Raw genomic sequence first — 20,454 nt, 5'->3', positions numbered from 1 at the left:
AAAGAAAATATCGTGAGCACACATATTCATGTAAAAGAAAGTATATTTCTGCTTTACTCAAAAGAATACAATAAATGTGAAAAACACATATATTAAGTAAACTGCCTGGAAACTTCATTGGGCAAGTAGAAGAGCTAATGATAAGCATAATCTTATGTATGAATCTCATGAGAATTGTCTTCAACAAAAGAAGCTAGCATCAAAAAATTTCATGACTTATGATCTCATTTATATCATGTTTAAAAATCAATGTGAACTGCTCTTGGTTTCTCGTGTAACAGCTCTTAGGCTATTGACTAGGATAGGGCATTAGAGAAACATCTGAAAACACAGATTTTCTGTGTGGGCTTCAGCATGTGATTTGCAATGAGAACATCATCCTTCCATGTTGAAAATACAGACAATTAAATAATAAACTACTGGGCTGGGAAGGTGGCTCAGTGGTAGAGAGCTTGCCTTGCATGCCTGAGGCCCTGGGTTCAATTCCTCAGCACTACATAAGCAAAAAGAAAAAATAAGCCGGAAGTGGCACTGTGGCTCAAGTGGTAGAGCGCTAGCCTTGAGCTGAAGAGCTGAGGGACAGTGCCCAGGCCCAGAGTTCAGGCCCCATGACCGGACCCAAAAAATAAATAAATAAAATAAAAATAAACTACTCTATGGGTAGGTAATTAAATTCAATATCATTTAGCATGATACATCTTCCAGGGAGAGGTTGTGAAGGATCTGGGTCCTTACCCAGAAAAAGAGTGAACACACTCCAGATCCAGCTGTCATAGGAGACTGACCAAACAACAAGGGAGGACTTGTTGGTGTATAAGAAAAGATGGGAAGAGATATAAGAGGCAGAACCAACTATTTAGGATTTGGGGTGGTGGTGGTAAAGGATTCTCTAAGGATTTAAGTGCCAAGGTTAAGTGACTCTCCGTAAGAGGTCATCGTGGTCACTTTGGGCTATCGTCAAAGAAAACCAGAGGCTGTGAAGCTTACACAATAAAAACTTATCTGTCACAGAAAGTCCACAGTTAGGTGCAATCTAGTGATGGTTCTCTTCCTACTTATGTTCTCTCATTTCCTGTGGGCAGTAATCCAATCAAGAGCTCCATCCCATTACCAAATCTAACTTAATATCCTCACAAAAGTCTTAGCTTCTGATGTGATTTTAAAGGGGAAGGCTAGAACTGGGATTTGTTCAGGTTTTTATCACTCATTCCATGTTCTAGCTTTTTTAATTTTTTAAAATCCTTTAGTTATTGTTTAGATACAGTCTGGAGCTAATTTTTTTGATTCAGGCCTGTTTTCTTTTTCTTTTTTTTTAATTGTGAAAATACTGTACAGAAGGGTTACAATTACATGGGCAAGATAATGAGTACATTTCTTATCAAGCATTGTAGCCTCCTCCTTTGTTTCCCCTTCTCATCCCTTCCCATCCTTCCCCTGCCCCCCCACACTCAATCCTCCCAACTCCCCCTCCCCCCCACCAAAGTTGTAAAGTTCATTTTCGACATAACGACTTGTACATCTCATTGTTGCAATGGGTCCACCTGTATCCTTATTTAAACGATTTGTTTTTCCCCTTCCCCTCCACAAATTATACCGACATCAAATACAGTGAAAGCAGGGGTTATACTATGGGGGAGGGACATACAAAGCAACAAAGAAATAATCTTATAAATGTGTTAGAAACAGTCGCATGAAAGAAAAAAATTTGAATACATATCTTAGGGTTCATTTCCCTAACATCACCTTATCTGACCTTTTCTGCTTGACTCAGACAAATACTTGATATTGCAAATAAGGGAAACCATGGGACCTATGTTTCTTTGGGTTCAGGCCTGTTTTTAGACTGGTTCTCATATATATATATATATGATATATATATATCATATATATATGTTTCATATAGCTGTTGTCATAGATAAGTACTGTTATGTTTAGTTTATTTGCTTAGTAAATTTTTACTGTGGTTTGCCTTAAACTGCTAACTTTCTAATCTCAGCCTCCTGAGTAGCTGGGATTATAAATGTAATCCATTGCATCTGGCTAGATTTACGATTTGTAGAGGAAGATAAAGATTTAGTTCATAGTAGAAAATCATTTTACATAGAGGAAGATGAAGCTGTACACATTATTTCATGTAGTAATGCTAAAAGGTTACAAAAGTGTTCCTTTTGGATTTGGTTTACAGATACCTATAATTTAAACACCTGTATCTATCAGATAACCATAATTTAAAAGCATACTATTGAAAATAGATTTAAGTAATATTTTTAATCATATAACTCACACTGGAAGTAAATTGCCAAGGCCCATTTCTGAACTTAGGTTTGACAAGTTTACTCTTTCTCCTTTCTAAATAATGTTATCCCTGTTTTGAATCTTATATATTCAAGTATACATATAGTTAGAAACATTGACAAGATTTTTCTGGGCAAGAAGACTTTTTTAAATGCTTCAAACACACACACACATAAAATGAGTGTTCACTATATTAAAGAGCCTTGTCCTATAATTCATGACACGGAGCCCTATAAATCCAACCACATTTCACAAGAATAGTGTCTATTTAATATATAGTCAAGAATTCCTTGATTTGGCTTGGTAGTTTGGGATGTAATCTTTAGCTCACATATCTTATTTTATCTTAAAATAGATTGTAAATTCTCTTATGGTAAATATCATGACTTAACATTGCCTTTAATATGCCCTTAGCAACTATATACATAACATATTATATATAGCAGACACTAATGTTCACAGAACAATTCTTATTTTTCCTTTGACACATGTGCAGCAATGTGTGTAAAAGAAAAAAAACTCAAACTTAAAAGGAACAGAAATGGAGAAAATTGCTTAGGAAGAAGGAATCACAAAAAGTCAAAGAGGTCACCATGGTAACACCAGATTCAAAATTATCTTCGTTTCTGATATTTCTCATTTATTGATGGCACAGGACTCCATCTCGCGATCACATCTACATTCCTGACATTACATGCCTGATCCATAATAAATTCAAAATTAAAGAAAATATATTTTTACGGTTGTATATATGATGATTGACTACACTTTTTTTTCTTAAATGTATTTTTGACATTTAACAACACATTGGTTTCTTTCTTAATGTTTAAAAAATAAGATAGGAAAAGAAGACATATGAAAATTTTAAATAATAATCTGTGCAAAAAATGTAAAATTCAGAATTGATGATAGACAGAGTTCTATTTTCCTGAAAAGTTTATTAAGGATGTTGTTTCCAAGTCAACCATTATGGTTTATGCTTTTCAATTTCAAAAGAAAGTAAAAATCAAAATGCATGTTCGTGTATTTCCAGATGTTTACAAAAGAAATCTAGCTTTTCCTTTACAAATATGTTCTCTGCTATTTGCATGAAGAAAATAAATTACCCTGTTATCCTAAACTAGAAATCTGCCAGTTACCATGTGAAGAATAGTGTCCTTCCTAAGTGCAAGCAGAGTAGAAATGTGAGTCTCTCAAATTAATTTATTTTCCTGTTCACTTCCTCCTGATTAATTTATAATTACATTCATTTATGTATTTGAATAAACTACAATAGTGTACAACTGTTTTTTAACTAGTTTGAAGAATTTCAAACATTTTAAAACAAAAATTAATTTGTATATGCACGTAACTAGGAAGCTGAATTTTATTATATTACATATTGTGCAGCATCCTTCCAACACTTTTCCTCAACTCATCCTCTTCCTCACTTGCTCCTTTCTGTCTTTGAATTCCAACGAAAATATGTATGAAAAACATATCAACAAAACAAAACACAAACTATTCCAAAGCTCATTTATCTTAAAAAAAAAAACTGTCAATATTCTAGATAAATCCAGGAGCTTCCACACTATATTTCCCTCACAGTATTGTCGATAACTGAAATGGTCACTCTGTCATATAAGCATAATTATCCCTAAATCTTATTTATCCTTCATGTCTCGTCACAAACACCACTGCACACAGGGACTTGGTCAAATGTTAGTCTGCATTACCAGCCAGTTAATGAGCTCTTGGCTGCAAATAGGGGCTACAAATTTCATGTCTCTAACCAGTGTTAGAGCCTTTATTTAATCGAGCTGAGATGAGGATTTGGATTTATAAATTTTAAATTTTTGTGGGTGAGTCTCATGTGCAGTTTTATGCTTTCCTTCCCAATTTATATTGAACCATTCTGCTGTTCTTTCAGTATTTTTATTCCAGGACGAAGTGCTTTGTTGGCAGGAATTTTTCCCACTAGCACATAACAAAGTGATGATACATTATTAACATCATGACAAGTATTTTTGAGCATTTAATGACCTAAATTATAGTAACAAGGAAAGTAAGTATGAAGCTAGCTTTAAACAGATTTCCTCACTTTTATTGCATCTAGCAAAGCTTATGTTAACACTTTAAAACTATTGATGCAGAACAGGGCTTAACAATAAGATTTTTTCTCCATGAAGATCTGTATTTTAAACATTGCAGACTATATAGTTTCTGTTCATGCTACCACTCAAATGTACATCCTAACACAAAAGTATCCATGACAATACATTTGTAATGCAGCTCTTCTATTTACAAAATCAGATGGCTTTTGAATTTCATCTGTAGCTTATACTATGCCAACAAAATCATAAATCCGTTTTTGTCTACATTCCTGGTTCTCCAGATTTGCTACTTGATTCCTGAAGTTGATGGAATTTAAGGTTACTAGGAAATAACATGAAAATACTGACATTTGAGCAGCGCAATAGTGTTGTAGGACATAATTTATTATAGAAAGCACAATAAAGAACAATCAGCAATTAGAAAACATGACCATTTAAATTAAGATCATTTTAAAATTTATTTTTATTATATTTAAGTAGTTGTGAAAATGAGTGAATACAATTACTGTGAGGTGAATAAAAATTCTCAATATAATTTATTTTCCTTTTGATGATTAGGTGTACTTACTGGTATGTGAATGTGCAGTTGACATATGACAGTGAAGTCATAGTCAAAATAGCATAGAAAGATGGCAATGTCTAACTGTATTCATGTTCTTGGGAAGGTGTCTTGAATTAATAATTAAAAATTTCTTTCTTTTTTTTTGGGGGGGGGGAGGGCGGGTCCGGTCGTGGAGCCTGAATTCTGGGCCTGGGCACTGTCCCTCAGCTCTTCACTCAAGGCTAGCGCTCTACCACTTGAGACACAGCGCCACTTCTGGCTTTTTTTTTTCTGTTTATGTGGTGCTGAGAAATCAAACCCAGGGCCTCATGCATGCAAGGCAAGCGCTCTACCACTGAGCCACCTTCCCAGCCCTCAAAAATTTCTTTTTTATGTACAAGAATGTATGCAAAAAGATACACATTCTGTATAATAAAATAGTGTTTCTTAATTGCATGAAGTTCATTTTATTTTGTTTTTTGTCAGTAATGGGGCTTGAACTCTGAGTCTGGGCACTGTCCCTGAGCTGTTCAGCTTAAGGCTAGTGCTCAACCACTTGAGCCACAGCACCACTTCTGATTTTCTGGTGTTTAATTGGAGATAAGTGTCTCACGGATGTTCTTGCCCCAGCTTGCTTTGAACCCAATCATCAGATCTCAGGCGCCTGATCTCAGCAGCCACCGGCACTTGGCTGTACTTCACATTTTTGAGTGTCAATGAAACTATTTTGAATTTGTTTTGCAAAGAAAAACAATTGAAAGCAATAGAAGACAAAAGTCAATTTTGGATAGAAAAATTAATAACTTTTCATGACCCTTATCTTTTCCTCTCCATAAATTTTCTTTCATTTACTATTTCTTTTCTTTAAAAATTGGCTCATATTCCCATATACAGCCTGTATTTGCCTCCTGTCTTTAAAAGTCTTTAGAGAAATTACCCAACATATAATTAATCTTGGAGATAAAATTAAAGGAATAAAAAACAATCCTGATATGCTTATGTAATGAGGCAAAATGGACAGTTAATTCAAAATGGATAAAGTTATAACTTGAATTTTACCCATTGAGTTAAAGCTAGCAGAACCACAAAACTGGGAAAAATACTCATATAAAACCACATATTTGAATGCTTTAACATCACATTTATATGTATGGGACATATTTGTGGGAAATTGAAAGAAAAACAGAGTCAGACACAAACGATGTGCAATGCCTCAAAACTGTCCATTCCAGGAAAGACTATTTTTAGTGACATATGACAAAATACTTCAGGATTTAGCTGAAATGATCATCTCAGCTTGTTTATATAATAGAAATTGTCAATTCACTTACAACCTTATAAATACAGACAAATTGTGGCCAATTAAGGATATGGCATAATTCGCTACTTCTATAAAGATAAATTTTAAGTTTAACTAAACAATTTTTAATGGAAGCAATTGTATATCTCTTAACTAACCAAACACTAAAAACCAGATGCCATCTTGGAAGAATTAGTGCAGTAGTATATGTTTATAAAACATTTAACATCATGTACGATTTCTTCTAAAATGGTATGCATTGATAAGAGTATTACAGATTTTATTAAATATTGGGCACAAAACAATTTTAATTATAATGCTCTATGGTTTGTAAAATTAATAATTCAATCTCTTAATTTATCTACAATTTCTAGTTTCTCTACAATAAGCATACAATATTTTATAAGATCAAAATTTAAAGTTATTTTTAATAATGATAATTTCTAAGAAATGAAATGAAATAACTGATGCTTTTTTTCTTAAGTTTTCCAGCAGTAATAACAGGAAATGGAAGGATCAAAGATGAAGTCATAATTTCAAAGCTATATGTGTGTTGGTGCTGTCATTATCTGAAACACTGGCTGCAAATTAAGATATTTTAGAATAACAATTAATTTAGTTTGGTGTGTCATTATCAAGCCATATGACAGTGTTGACATAAGTAGGGATTCAGAGCTGAATTCAGAAAAGGAATTGTTGAAACGTCTTTGAGTAATACACAGCTTGTAGAGGTTGGATGCCTAGTCTGTTATGATTTATTAAACCCATTCTGCCGTTTTCATCTAGTTTCCTTATTACTCTGAGGAAAGCATTGAAATTTAATCATCCTAACTGAAATCCTTAGAAAAATCTATAAAACAAAATTCAAGGGCTTATTTAAATTTGAAAATAATATTTGAAAATTCCTACCATTGTAAACAATATTATCAGCAAATGCAGGAGGGAAATGCTTCCTAATCCTGACAGGTTTATAGCTAAATATTCCACCCCTATAATATATAAATGAGCCCATTTACTATACCTGGAGAAAATATGAGTTTAATAAAGCCTACTTAACTAACTTACAGTGTAACTAAGATATTTCATGCCATGTATTTTTAACATTTTGCAATTAAAAATTATTAAAATGTCAATATATTGAAAATAGAATTTTAAAATCTTTTTAAATTATTTTAAAAAGGGAGAAAGAATTGTTGGGTCATAGAGAAGCTCTATGTGGAGTCTTTTTAGGAACCTCCATACTGCTTTCAAAAGTGGTTGAACAAGTTTATACTCCCACCAGGAATGTAGTAGGGTTCCCTTCTGGCCACATCCCCTCCAGCATCTGTTATTATTAGATTTCTTGACTATAGCCATTCTAACTGGGGTGAGATGGAATCTCAATGTTGTTTTGGTTTACATTTCTTTTATGACTAGAAAAGTTGAGCATTTCTTCTTGTGTCTATTGACATTTCTTATTTTCTCTTCTGTGAAGTATCTCTTTAAGTCTTTAGCCCACTTATTACATGGGCAGTTGTTTCTTTCAGAATTTGTTGTTGGGGTATTTAATTTTTTGAGTTCTAAGTGTTTATAATGTACTGTGTGATTTTTTTAAATTTCTTTTGTATGTTCTTCCCCCATGGTATAAGCCCTATTTTCACTGTATTTGATTCCAATGCCTTGCATCTTGTATATATATTTTTCTAATTTGGGGAGGGGAAGAAAATAACAAAATGCTGAAATAAGGATACAGGTTGACACATTGTAACAATGAGATGTACAAGACACTATGTTGAAAACAAACTTTACAATGGGGGGAGTGGGATGAATCAGGAGTCAGGGAGGTAGGGAGGGAAGGGATGGCAGGGAAAAAACAAAGGAGGAAACAACAATGCTAGTTAGAAAATATACTCATTACCTTACTCATGTAACTGTAACCCCTCTGTACAGTATCTTTACAATAAAAATATAAGTATACAAAAAATTAAAAGAGGGAGAAAGGGGAAATAAAGAAGATAGAAGGAGGGGGAGTTTGGAGGTACATTGTAAGCATGCACAAAAATTTTACAATGAACCTTCTGATATAATATGAGCTAATAAATATGGTAAAATTAGCAGGGATTCAGTGTATCATGTCTGTAATCCTAGCTATTCAGAAGGCTGAGATCTGAAGATCATGATTGGAAGTCAACTGGGATGAAAAGTTAAGTCCCTGTGAAACTTATCTCCAATTAACTACCAGAAAGCTGGAAATGGATCTATGGCTTAAAGTGGTACAATGCTACCCTTGAGCAAATGGTAATAATGCAGTGTCAAATTCCTACTTTTAATGCATTTAATCATGGCTAGCAAAAGATATTTTGCATGCATCTTGGTATCAATAAATTTATAGAAAGAAATTCTAAGAGGTCGCCAAAATAGCTCAGTTGGGAAAGCATTAGACTGAAGAAATTCTACCCATTTGTCTTTTAATTTACAGACCATAGGATAAAAATTTCATCACTCATGCACTAGATTTACCTGTGGAAAACAAAGTGTGTGACAACTTTACTTTCAACCTTACATAGCACAACCACGTGTATGTCCTTACAAGGACCTGTCAGTGATAAAGAGAAAATACACACTAGTTGATATGGATGTGGCCATGTTGGCCACTGGCCAATCAAATCAGTTCTATCATCAAAGATTCTGTTTTAATAATTTCAACATGGAAAGACTAGAATTTAAAAATAAATACTAGCCTGTAATCCTAGCTACTCAGGAGGCTGAAATCTGAGGAACACGGTTCAAACCCAGCCAGGGCAGGAAAGTCGGTGAGACTCTTATCTCCAATAAAACATCAGAAAACTGGAAGTGGCTCTGTGGCTCAAACTGCAGAGTGCTCGCCTTGAGCTGAAGAGCTGAGGAACAGCGCCCAAGCCCAGAGTTCAAGTCCCATGACCAACAAAAATATAAAAAATAAATAAATAAATAATATATTACACTCATTATGAAGACTGTGAATCTTTGGGGTTTTTGATCACATGTTGGAAATACAACTAGGACAAAGGAGCTCTACAAAAGTAATAATTGTCTGTTTGATAAAACAGTGGGATTTGTATCTAAATAAATAGTGGATAGTAAACTGTTGACTTTGTAATGTCCAAGAATTAAAGATCAAGGTCTCCATTCCCCTGATTCTCCATTTACATCCATGTGTGAATACTTCATTTTTTTCATAGCCACTCTTCAAAGATGCTGAACCTCTAAACCATGAATAACCCAAGTTTTAAATGAACATTTTTATCAGTGCTTGACACAACTGATATATACATTCTACAACAGCTTCATGGGTAGATGTTAGATGATAGTAGATATTAAATATTATGTACCGAAAGATTTTGTTGTTTCATACAATGACACAATTGTTAATCCTAACATTTGTATGACCTTCTATGTATTTGGATGCCTTGTTCTGATTAATGTATTATTTTAAAGAAAAAATATATATTTAAAAGTCAAATATCTTGGTCTATAAACTTTTCTTTTTTATTCTTTTTATATATTTTTATTGTAAAGATACTGTACAGAGGGGTTACAGTTACATGAGCAAGGTAATTAGTCCATTCCTATCTAGCATTGTTACCCCCTCCTTTGTTTTTCCCCTACCATCCCTTTCCTCCCCACCTCCCCAACTCCTCCCTCTGCTCCCTTCCCCCACCCAAAGTTGTAAAGTTCGTTTTCAACTTAGTGTCTTTTACATCTTGTTACAATGGATCATCGTTTACCCTTATTTCAGCATTTTGTTATTTTCCTTCCCCTCCCCAAATTAGAAAAAATGTATATAAAAGATGCAGGACACTGGAATCAAATACAGTGACAACAGGGGTTGTACCTCGGGGGAAGATGATACCAAGAAACAACAACGAAAAATATCACATAGTACATTTTAAGTTCACTAAAAAGAACAACAGAAAGATAAAATATCTTGTGCCAAAGACTATCTACAAATTCAATGTGTTACCTATCAATATCCCAACCTCATTCTCCAAGGAAATAGAAGAAGCAATCCAAAAATTCATATGGAACAATAAAAGACCCCGAATATAAACTTTTCTTATTTAGTAATAAATTACCTTTGCACTTAGACATATTACTCAACATTTTTTAGAATATCTTTACTACCAGGAAAAAAAGATTATGGTTTAATAATTTTTATTAAGAATATTTAAGAAAATAATTGAGTGCCATTTGATTCATAGGTATTGTTCCTATAAACAAGATATTTCACAGGTTTTCTTTTCTTTGTTTTACTCCCATGTTGTACAAGTAGGCTTTATGTCTTCTTCCATGTATATGTGTATACAATACAAAAATCTTTGTAATGTAAAGAAATTATAATTTCCAAATATAACTAATTTGTATATTAGTATTAACTAAAGTATGGAATTTATTCCGATTTTCTTTTCTTTTTTTTTTCTTTTCTTTTTTTCATCTAATTAAATTTATTTCACATATCTACTTTGACTTTTCAAACTGTTACAGCTTCTCCTTGTGTGGGTGTACTTGAAAGCTTTGAAGACTATTTGTCACACAGTGATGCAATGTTTTAAGATCAAGATTTGTTTCTGAGAAAAATAAGTCAGAGCAAAACACATAAGAATATCGATTTGCAACAACAAATCCTCAAAGAAACAACTGCCCAATAAATAAGTGGGCTAAAGACTTGAAGAGAAACTTCTCTGAAGAAGAAAGGAGGAGGCCAATAGACACATGAAGAAATGCTCAACCTCCCTAGCCATAAAAGAAAGGCAAATCAAAACAACATTGAGATTCCACCTCACCCCAGTTAGAATGGCTATAATCAAGAACTCTACCAACAACAGATGCTGGAGGGGATGTGGACAGAAGGGAACCTTACTTCATTGTTGGTGGGAGTGTAAACTTGTTCAACCACTTTGGAAAGCAGTATGGAGTTTCCTGAGAAGACTTCACATAGAGCTCCCCTATGACCCAGCAATCCCACTTTTGGGCATTTACCCTAATGTTTACAAACAAGACCACACTAAAGCTACCAGCACAACTATGTTTACTGCAGCATTATTTACCATAGCTAAGATATGGAACCAACCCAGATGCCCCTCAGTAGATGAATGGATCAAGAAAATGTGGTATATATACACAATGGAATTCTATGCCTCCATCAGAAAGAATGACATTGCCCCATTTGTTAGGAAATGGAAAGGCTTGGAAAAAATTATATTAAGTGAAGTAAGCCAAGCCCAAAGAAACATAGGTCCCATGGTTTCCCTTATTTGCAATATCTAGTATGTGTATGAGTCAAGCAGGAAAGGTCAGATAATGTGATATTAGGAAAATGAACCCTTAGATATGTATTTTAAATGTTTTTTTCTTTCATGCATTTGTTTCTAACTCATTTATAAGATTATTTCTTTGTAGCTTTGTATGTCCCTCCCCCCACAGTATAACCCCTGCTTTCACTATATTTGATGTCAGTATAATTTGTGGAGGAGATGGGGAAAAACAAGTCATTTAAGGATACAGGTGGACCCAATGCAACTATGAGAAGTACAAGTTGTCATGTCAAAAACGAACTTTACAATTTTGGTGGGGGGGGGATGATTGGTTTGGGGGGCGGGGGGAGGCTGGAAAGGGATGTGAAGGGTAAACAAAGGAGGAGGCTGCAATGCTTGATAAGAAATGTACTCACTATCTTGCCCATGTAATTGTAACCCCTCTGTACAGTGTGTTCACAAAAAATAAAAATTAAAATAAAAAAAAAGAATATCGATTTGTATTTGGAGGGAATTAATATATACTGAATAACTCTGAGATTACAAAAATTGATAGTTAATATTTATTAATGAGATTTTAAAGTACAGTCAACTAAAAAAAATAATTAGAGGCTGGGAAGTTGGCTCAGTGTTAGAGTACTTGCCTCAGACTACAAAAGCAGAAAAAACACAGAAGTGGCCCTGTAGCTCAAGTAGTAGGGCACTACCCTTGAGCTGAAGCACTGAGGGACAGCGCCCAGGCCCAGAGTTCAGCCCCCATGACTAGCAAAATAATTAATTAATTAATGGCATCTAATGAACTAGAAATTCCAATGCTGAAGTGAGATTAATAGAAATAATTAGAATAAGCATGACTAAAATAAGCAATGTAAATATCAATTTAAAGTATATTGCCACGTTCCAATATCTTATCTATGAAATATTGTGGTTTCCAAGTAGTACTTCACAAAACAAGGAAAGGCAAGGAGGTCAGGTCATCTAAAAATTAGATGTGGAGTTGAGTTTCAGAGGGTGTTTTTATGATGATCTCCTGTCAGTTGACAATGAATAAGAGCAAACTGATTACATGATTTGTGTTTTGCAGTAAGAGCATCCTGGGAGTCCTTGAAGAGATTTCAAGTTGAATACCCTAAGATATGATAAAACTTTATGTCAATTTCGTAGGAAAAGCCAACTAATCTTGTAAATACCACAAAACGGAACTAAGTATTCTCATTATGTTTATTTTTAATTAGATTAGATGTTTGTTTTGTTTTGGAATTTCCGTCATAGAGTGCTTGCCTTACATACATGAGGCCCTAGGTTCCATTCCTCAGCATCACATAAAAAAAGAGAAAGCCGGAAGTGGTGCTGCTGCTTAAGTGGTAGAGCGCTAGCCTTGAGCTGAAGAGCTCAAGTACAGTGCCCAGGCTCAGAGTTCAGGCCCCATGACCGACAAAACAAAAATAAATAAATAAAATAAAGTTAAGGAAATGATATGAACCATAAGAAGCCAGTAAAACATAACTACAAAATAGCAGTCTTGATGAATGGGTAATTAGAAAATGTGATTCTAAGTTATCTGTAGTATTAGTGAAAATAATTGTGACTTTAATGTCTGTCTTTGAGGCTATAATGCATACATTTGTAATGATTTCACACTTTTTTTCTGCACTCTGGGAATTTAACTCAGATCCTTGCACTCTTTCAGCTTGCTTTACTCATGACTAACACTCTAGCCCTTGACCCACAATTTTTGCTTAGCTTTTTGTTAGGTAATTGAAGTTAGAGTTTCATGCAGTTTTCTGTCCATACTGGCTTAGAAACATGATCCTTTGAAACTCAGACTACTGACTACTTATTAGGAGTATAAAATTAGCAGTATGGTTTTATTCTTCATTGAAATTATTAGTGCACTATTTGGGTGAGCAAAAAGTTATCTAAACCTAAATATGGGTAGTTGCTTCTTCTAAGAACATAAAATACTTACCATCCCTTTATTGTATTAGGTCTATGATTTATAAACAGTAAATCCAGCAATATGATGTGTGCATATATAGAAAGCAATGCCTGTAAAGTACTACTTTTTGTGACATAAAATGCTTGAACACAATGGTTAATACTCAAGATTCACTTTGGTCAACTTTTAAAGATAGGTATCTACACATAAATAGCAAATGTAATTAGCAAACAATATTACATCAACCAATTTCTTTGGTGTTAAGTTTTTATGTCTATCAATTATCATGGTCCTTTTTTTTTAACAGAGCATCTGAAATGCCTGCTTAATATGCTCCACAGATGAAGTACATTTGTACAAGTGCTGTCTAATTCTGCTTTTTAAAAATGATTGATGCCAATAAGCAGTTAGAAGGATAACTCCGGGAACAGAAGCTATTTATTTAGAATATAACCATGATGCATTATGAGTCAAGAATTCCAAGAAATCAATGAGTGGTAGTGGCTGAAGAATCAACCAAATGTTCTTTTAGTACATTAACATTTTGAAGCCCTATATTTTACAATAAACTTCCATATCTATTAATTTTCAATTTAACAAAACTGCAAAAATTTAATCTACGTAGATTCTGAATTCTCTGGTGAACTCGACACATTCTAAGAAATGCTTTCTAAAAAAGTGTTCTGGGAAAAGGTTTTACATCAAGTATAAACAAGGTAGGAAGGAGTTTGTGAACATTACCTCTTCAGTCACTTTGCTTTTCTAATTTTTTGAAAACTATGCTTGCAGTCTTCCCAATGCCCTGATGCTGAAAGATGCTATGAACAGAAACCAAAATGAGATTATAATCTCAAACTTAAGTTTTTTGATTCAGCATCACAGTTTGAATTGTATGAAGAGAGAAAGATTCAAAGGCAAGTAAATAATGAGAAAGATTAAGAGAGAGAGAGAAAGAAAGAGAGAGAGAGAGAGAGAGAGAGAGAGACCAAGTTATTTGAAATTTCCTGGCACGTGGGATTAAAGTCTTTCAATTTTGAATGTATTGAAAAAAATTCTCTTTTTAAAAATTGAGTATTTGTACATTTGTTATTCTCATAAACTATGCTCTCTGATGTTAGCTATATCATTCTATTACCACATCACTAAGAGTTGCCTAATAAAATATGTTTCAAATATTCTCTTTTGAACTTAACATTTTATCAAATTTACCTGATGGATAGGTCTTAAAGAAATATATAATATGCTATTATGCGACCATTGTTATAGTTGACCATTTTCTTTGGGGTTACTATTTCTTTTTCATACAATTATAACTGACATTGCATCTTTATAAACCATGCTTATCAGCATATATTTATATTTATAATATAGATTGATTATTAGATTGTTTTTTCTAAATCTAAGTTTAAAACTGTTTTTCCCTGATGCAAGGTCTCAAAACCTTTCTTTCCTTTCTTCCTTCTTTCCTTCCCCTCTCTCTTTCTTTCTCTCCTTCTTTATCTCTGAATGGAACATGAAGCAAATTATTCTACACAGAGAATGGTTATAAAATAGAGATTTAGCTCAAGAAACTTTACAAATTTCTCAATCTACAAGAAGGTAAAAATCTTTTTGACCTTCTCCATTGACTCCAACTTTGTTTGTTACAAAGATATAAAAGATTGGAAGCAATTAATGAAGTTACTAGAATTATTCCCATAGTCATGCCAATATTATTTCTCCCACAAATGAAGCTCCAGCAGTATGAAAACTTTTCATCTTTTTCTCTATTTTTCTGATGTGCATGTGTATGTGTATGTGTGCACTAACACAGGATCATGCATATTGGTGGTGCATTTAGGAAAAGGACATATAAAGAGAATCAGAATACTATTTACTGTTCATCTCATTAAACTTACTGATATCAATGATTTCTAATGAAAGAATAGGTGAGAAAATGTAACTAAGTTCACAGTGATAAGGAATAAATCAAGACAAATCTCAATACAAATAAAAATTTAAGACTGAAATGGGTTCATTAATCTTCACCATAAAATCTGTAGTACATACAGATACATGTCACTGTGCCAGTACATAACCGGGTTCCTTTTTCATAATCCAGAGTCTGTTAATATCTACAGAATTGTCTTGCACAGTTTGTCTTTACAAACCTCTATTGTTCACAGAGCTTAATGCATTATATATCAAATATCTAGAAAGAACAAACAAGAACTATAGCAGAATAAAGATAGGGAAGGTTATTGTATATATTTTAGGGTGAATGAATCAGAAGTGATTTATTTATGAGTGATGAATACAAAAATATTCAAAAACATATTTGACATCTTCTAAAATAGATAGCATTATTTTCTTTATAAAATTGAAGCAGAAGTCAGACAATACCAAGATAAGATATAAAATATAGGAAAGTTGCATGTAGAAAAAGAACTCAAAGAATATAAAACTGTGAGAGAAAAGTTAAAATCATAATGGAGTCGGGCTTTGACACATATCATCCACAGAAAGCCAAAGAAATGATACAAAGCTAAATAAACTATTTCTAAAATAAAGAGAAAAAGTTGAAAAACATATTTACAATTCTATTAAGAAACAAACTTGACAAGAAATGTACTTATTACCTTACTTTTGTAACTGTAACCCTCTGTACATCACCTGAACAATGCTAAATTTTTTTAAAAAAAAATTAAAATATAAAAATTAAAAAAACAGTTAATGGGTCTCAATGCTTAAAAATTATTTTGTCACAACAAAAAATATAAAATAGGGATTTGGAGGAAGATGGTGGAGGAGTAACTGGAGTGTAACTCAACTCACTCTCGAAGAAACCAGTTTTAGTGTTCCAGTGAAAAGGCCAAGGCTAGAGAGTCACACCAAGTTTGCAGTCATAGTACAGAGAGTTTGGCCAGAGAGGAAAAAAAAAAAATCAGGCAGTCTACTTAAGAAGACAGATTTGAGCACTCGCTGGTGACCACAGTAATAACAGAGGCAGTGGCCTCTACTGCCACCATATCAACAGACACAGCCTGGGACAAAGGCACCAGGGATGAGTGAGAGCAGCTTCTACTCATAGCCAGTGTGAACTGACAAGGAACAGAAATCTTCATCCTGTTGACCACAGACAGACACAGACCGTGGATGGCCTGAAAAGTAAGGGAAAGTCATGAGTACCCCACAAGACATTCCCACTCCTTCTCACAGAACAGTATTTAGAAGGTAACCCCTTACCCACCAACCAAGAAGAATGCCATGTTTGATAATGGCAAAGACTGAGTCAGAGCAGCTAGCAGATAACTCTAACTCACATCTTAGATATAGACAATTCAGAGCCACTTTTCAATAAGGCAAAGGAACCTGACCTGCAGAACTCAGCTCCACTTAGGGGAAAGTTACCCTGCCCAAGTAGGGGAAGCCCCGCCCAAGGGGGGGGGGAGCCCCACTCAGGGCGTGATGACTTTCTTCCCTGGGTAAACACAGCTAGAGGCAGGTTGTCCCTCTGCATCTCAAGAAGCTGTCCTACCTGCTGGAGGTTAAAAGATAAACAATTCAAAACTGGATCTGGCTAAATCCTGAGAGTGGCTCCAGGTTGGGCTTCAGGGTGTCTCAGGAGCTAGCCTTTCAGGAAAAGCTACTAATTATAGACAAGCCACAATCCTACCCACATTCAAACTCCCTGAAAGCAACTCCAAGATAGAGTAAGCAATCATCTCCCAAGAGACTCACAAAGGAGATGACCCTCCCACAGAACTAATCTCGGAGTAGTAACACAAAACCCCCTGCTTTTTCCTGCTCAAACAAACTGATTTAATAAACCAACTAAGCCACAGAAAAACCAAACACCACAAGCAAATCAGACACTCCACCAAGGAACTGGTTACTGATACAGGGTAGACACAAAATCTCCAAATAAAGCAAAGAATTCTTTTTTCTATGTATTTATTTTTTTTCTACTTTCTTCATTATTTTTTTTCTTTTTTTTCTTCTTTTTCCTTTTCCCTTTTGGTATTTTTTTTCTTTTTTCACTCTACTTAATTGCTGTTCTGTTCATTCCCAGATATGTAGTCATCATTGATTATTAGGCCAGATCCTAAATTTGGGGCATACTTAATTCAGTTATCAATTATTTAATTCTCAATTTCTCAATCTTAGTTCCTTTCATTGTAGTATTATTTCTTTATACTTATAGAATTTTTTAAGGATTTTTCATTTTTATTGGTTATTCTTCTTTGTAAGTTTCTTTTCCACTTTTTTCTCTCTTTTTCTGTCTCTGAATTTAGGTCTTAGTTATCTTCCCTCTCTTTGTTACTTTCCCTGCATTCCTCTAATCTTAAAATTTATCTTCCCAATTCTCCCTAAACCTCTTAATTTCTGGTCTCCAGGCTCTGTCTTTGATTTTCTTAGTCCATTGATCCCTAGTTGTTTGTTGTTGAGCTAGATTCTATCTGTACTCATTTTTATTATGTCAAAAAAAAATCTGTGCAACTACAGGACTCTGGTTTGATGCTTGCCTTAAAATAGTGTTCTAGCATAGAATGGTTTTGCTTTCATACCCAGTTGCACAGAACAAGGCAAAAAAATGGTGAGGGAATTTCAACAACCACTCATGATAAACAGGCAACAGAGCAGTTAATGAATAATCCAGAGGAAAATTCTCATAATGCTCTATGAACACTACTGGAAAACATGCTGAATGAAAACTGAAAGCCTGTAAAAGGCTCTCTGCTCCCATGATGGAGCACGTGTGAGTGTGATGAAGATAACCAAAGGTTAATAGAGGAATGCATGGAATCCACAAACAGAAAGCTGATTAATTCTACCTGAAGGGAAACAAAAAACCAAATCAAGGAGGTAAAAAAGCCCATAGAAGATCTAAAACAAAGCTTCAACAAAGAAATTGAAGTGATCAAATCTGTCCAATTAGAAAGAAAGGAAATAGAAAACAAAGTAGAAAGTCTTGACAGTAGGTTAGACCATGCAGAAGATCAAATTTCTGTGATTGAAGATAGCCTAGATATTACAGAGAAAGAACAGACAAGTATCCAAAACAAGTCCAAGAAATATAATAGATCCATTCATCAGAAGGCCTAATTAAGGCTAATGGGTAATAAAAGGGGCCTAGACACAGAAGCTAAAGGACTAGGAAATTTATTTAACAGAATCCTAGCAGAGAACTTCCTAAACATACAAAAAGATAGACCCATTCATACCCAAGAAGCCTTAAGAACCCCAAATAGACCAGACTAGAATAGGACTTCCCACCATCATATTGCAATCTCACAGGATCAATAGAAACCCAAGAAAGGATACTTAAAACTATCAAAGAGAAAAGATCAATCACCTATAAAGGGAAAAACAATCAGAAAAACTACAGATTTCTCCACAGAGACCATGAAAGCAAGAAGAGCCTGGAATGATATATGCTATCCTAAAGGAAAACAACTGTCAACCACGAATACTGTACCAAGCTAAACTCTCTTTCATAATGCAGGGGCAAATACAAACCTTCCAGAGCAAAGCAAAATTGAAATAATATATCTCCACTAAACTGACATTACAAAAGATAATTAAAGATGTCCTACACAAAGAAAACCAACAAAAGTCTGATAAAGGCCAATAAACATCCTCGAAACATAGAAACAGACAATCGTATCAAGAACTCAGTAGGCCCCCAAGAAGGTGGATAACATGGCAGGAACTACCAAACACCTCTCAATACTAACTTTCAATATTCATGGACACAACTCTCCAATTAAACATCATAGATTGTCTATTTGTATCAAAAAGCAAGATCCTTCTATGTGCTGCCTTCAAGAGACACACCACGCCCACAAAAATAAACATACTCTGAAAGTGAGACTGTAACAAAATCTATCAAGCAATCAGCCCCAATAAACAGGTATGAGTTACAATCCCAATATCAGATAAAATAGCTTCAAATTAAAATTAGAAAGGAGAGATAAAGAAGGATCTTATGTACTAATAAAGGGATTGCTACTACAGGAGAATATAAGAATTCCTAACATCTATTTACCAAATACTGGAGCACCCAAATTCATCCAAGAAACACTATTTTCCTAAAACTCATACATAGATACAAACTCGTTGATTGTTGAGGACTTTAACACAACACTCTCCCCATGGATAGATCAACCCAGCAAAAACTCAACAGACAAACCTCAGATCTAAACAACTGGATAGACCAACTAGACCTAACAGACATCCACAGCATATTTCACCCAGCAGCATCAGAATACACATTCTTTTCTGCAGCACATGGAACATTCTCCAAAACAGACCACATTTTATGTCATAAATCTAGTCTGTCCAAATTCAGAAACATTGAAATTATGTCCTGCATTCTCTCAGAGCACATAGGAATAAGATTGGAATTCAACACCAAAAGCCACCAAAGAAAATCCTGTAACACATGAAGACTGAACAAAACACTGTTGAACCACAAGATGGTCATGCAAGAGATTAGAAAGGAAATTCAAATGTTCATGATATTAAACAAAAATTAACATAGAAAGTATGAGCTTCTCTTGGACACAGCAAAGGAAGTATTTAGAGGAAAAGTTATAGTTCAGAGTTCCAACATCAACAAATTGGAGAGATCTCAAACCAACAATTTAATGGGGTACTTGAAGCTCCTTGACAAAGAGCAACCAGCTAAACTCCAATCCATTAGACAGAAACAAATAATTATAATTAAATCAGAATTAGAGTTCAAAAAAATCATGGAAACATCAAATTGAAAATATTAACAAAATTGGCAGCTTTTCAGCAAATCATACCAGAAAAAGAATTGAGTACCCACAAATAAACAAACTCAGAGATGAGAATGGAAGTATCACCACAGAAACAACCAAGATTCAGAACTTTATAAGACAATACTCTCAAACCTTTATGCCATGAAATCTGAGCATATGGAAGGAATGGAAGGATTTCTAGCAAATATTGATATGCCCAAACTAAACTAAGAACATTTAAATCAACTAAACAGACCCACATCAAGC

The 20,454-nt window shown here is 34.2% G+C and overlaps 1 long non-coding RNA gene across 1 annotated transcript; it reads right to left on the bottom strand.

The window, feature by feature from the left end:
• Positions 1 to 202: 202 nt before the first annotated feature.
• Positions 203 to 20,160, bottom strand: LOC122117078. Its single transcript, XR_006149086.1, has 3 exons — positions 20,080 to 20,160; positions 6,466 to 6,470; positions 203 to 215 (listed from the first exon to the last, which is right to left on the bottom strand). It is a non-coding gene; the product is annotated as an uncharacterized LOC122117078 (long non-coding RNA).
• Between the last annotated feature and the right edge of the window lie 294 nt (positions 20,161 to 20,454).

Source organism: Dipodomys spectabilis, unplaced genomic scaffold (assembly GCF_019054845.1).
Source record: "Dipodomys spectabilis isolate Male_0828 unplaced genomic scaffold, ASM1905484v1 ptg000140l, whole genome shotgun sequence".
Classification (NCBI taxonomy): Eukaryota; Metazoa; Chordata; class Mammalia; order Rodentia; family Heteromyidae; genus Dipodomys; species Dipodomys spectabilis.
The sequence above is the reverse complement of the archived record's forward strand: the minus strand, read 5'-3'. Positions and strand labels throughout refer to the sequence as shown.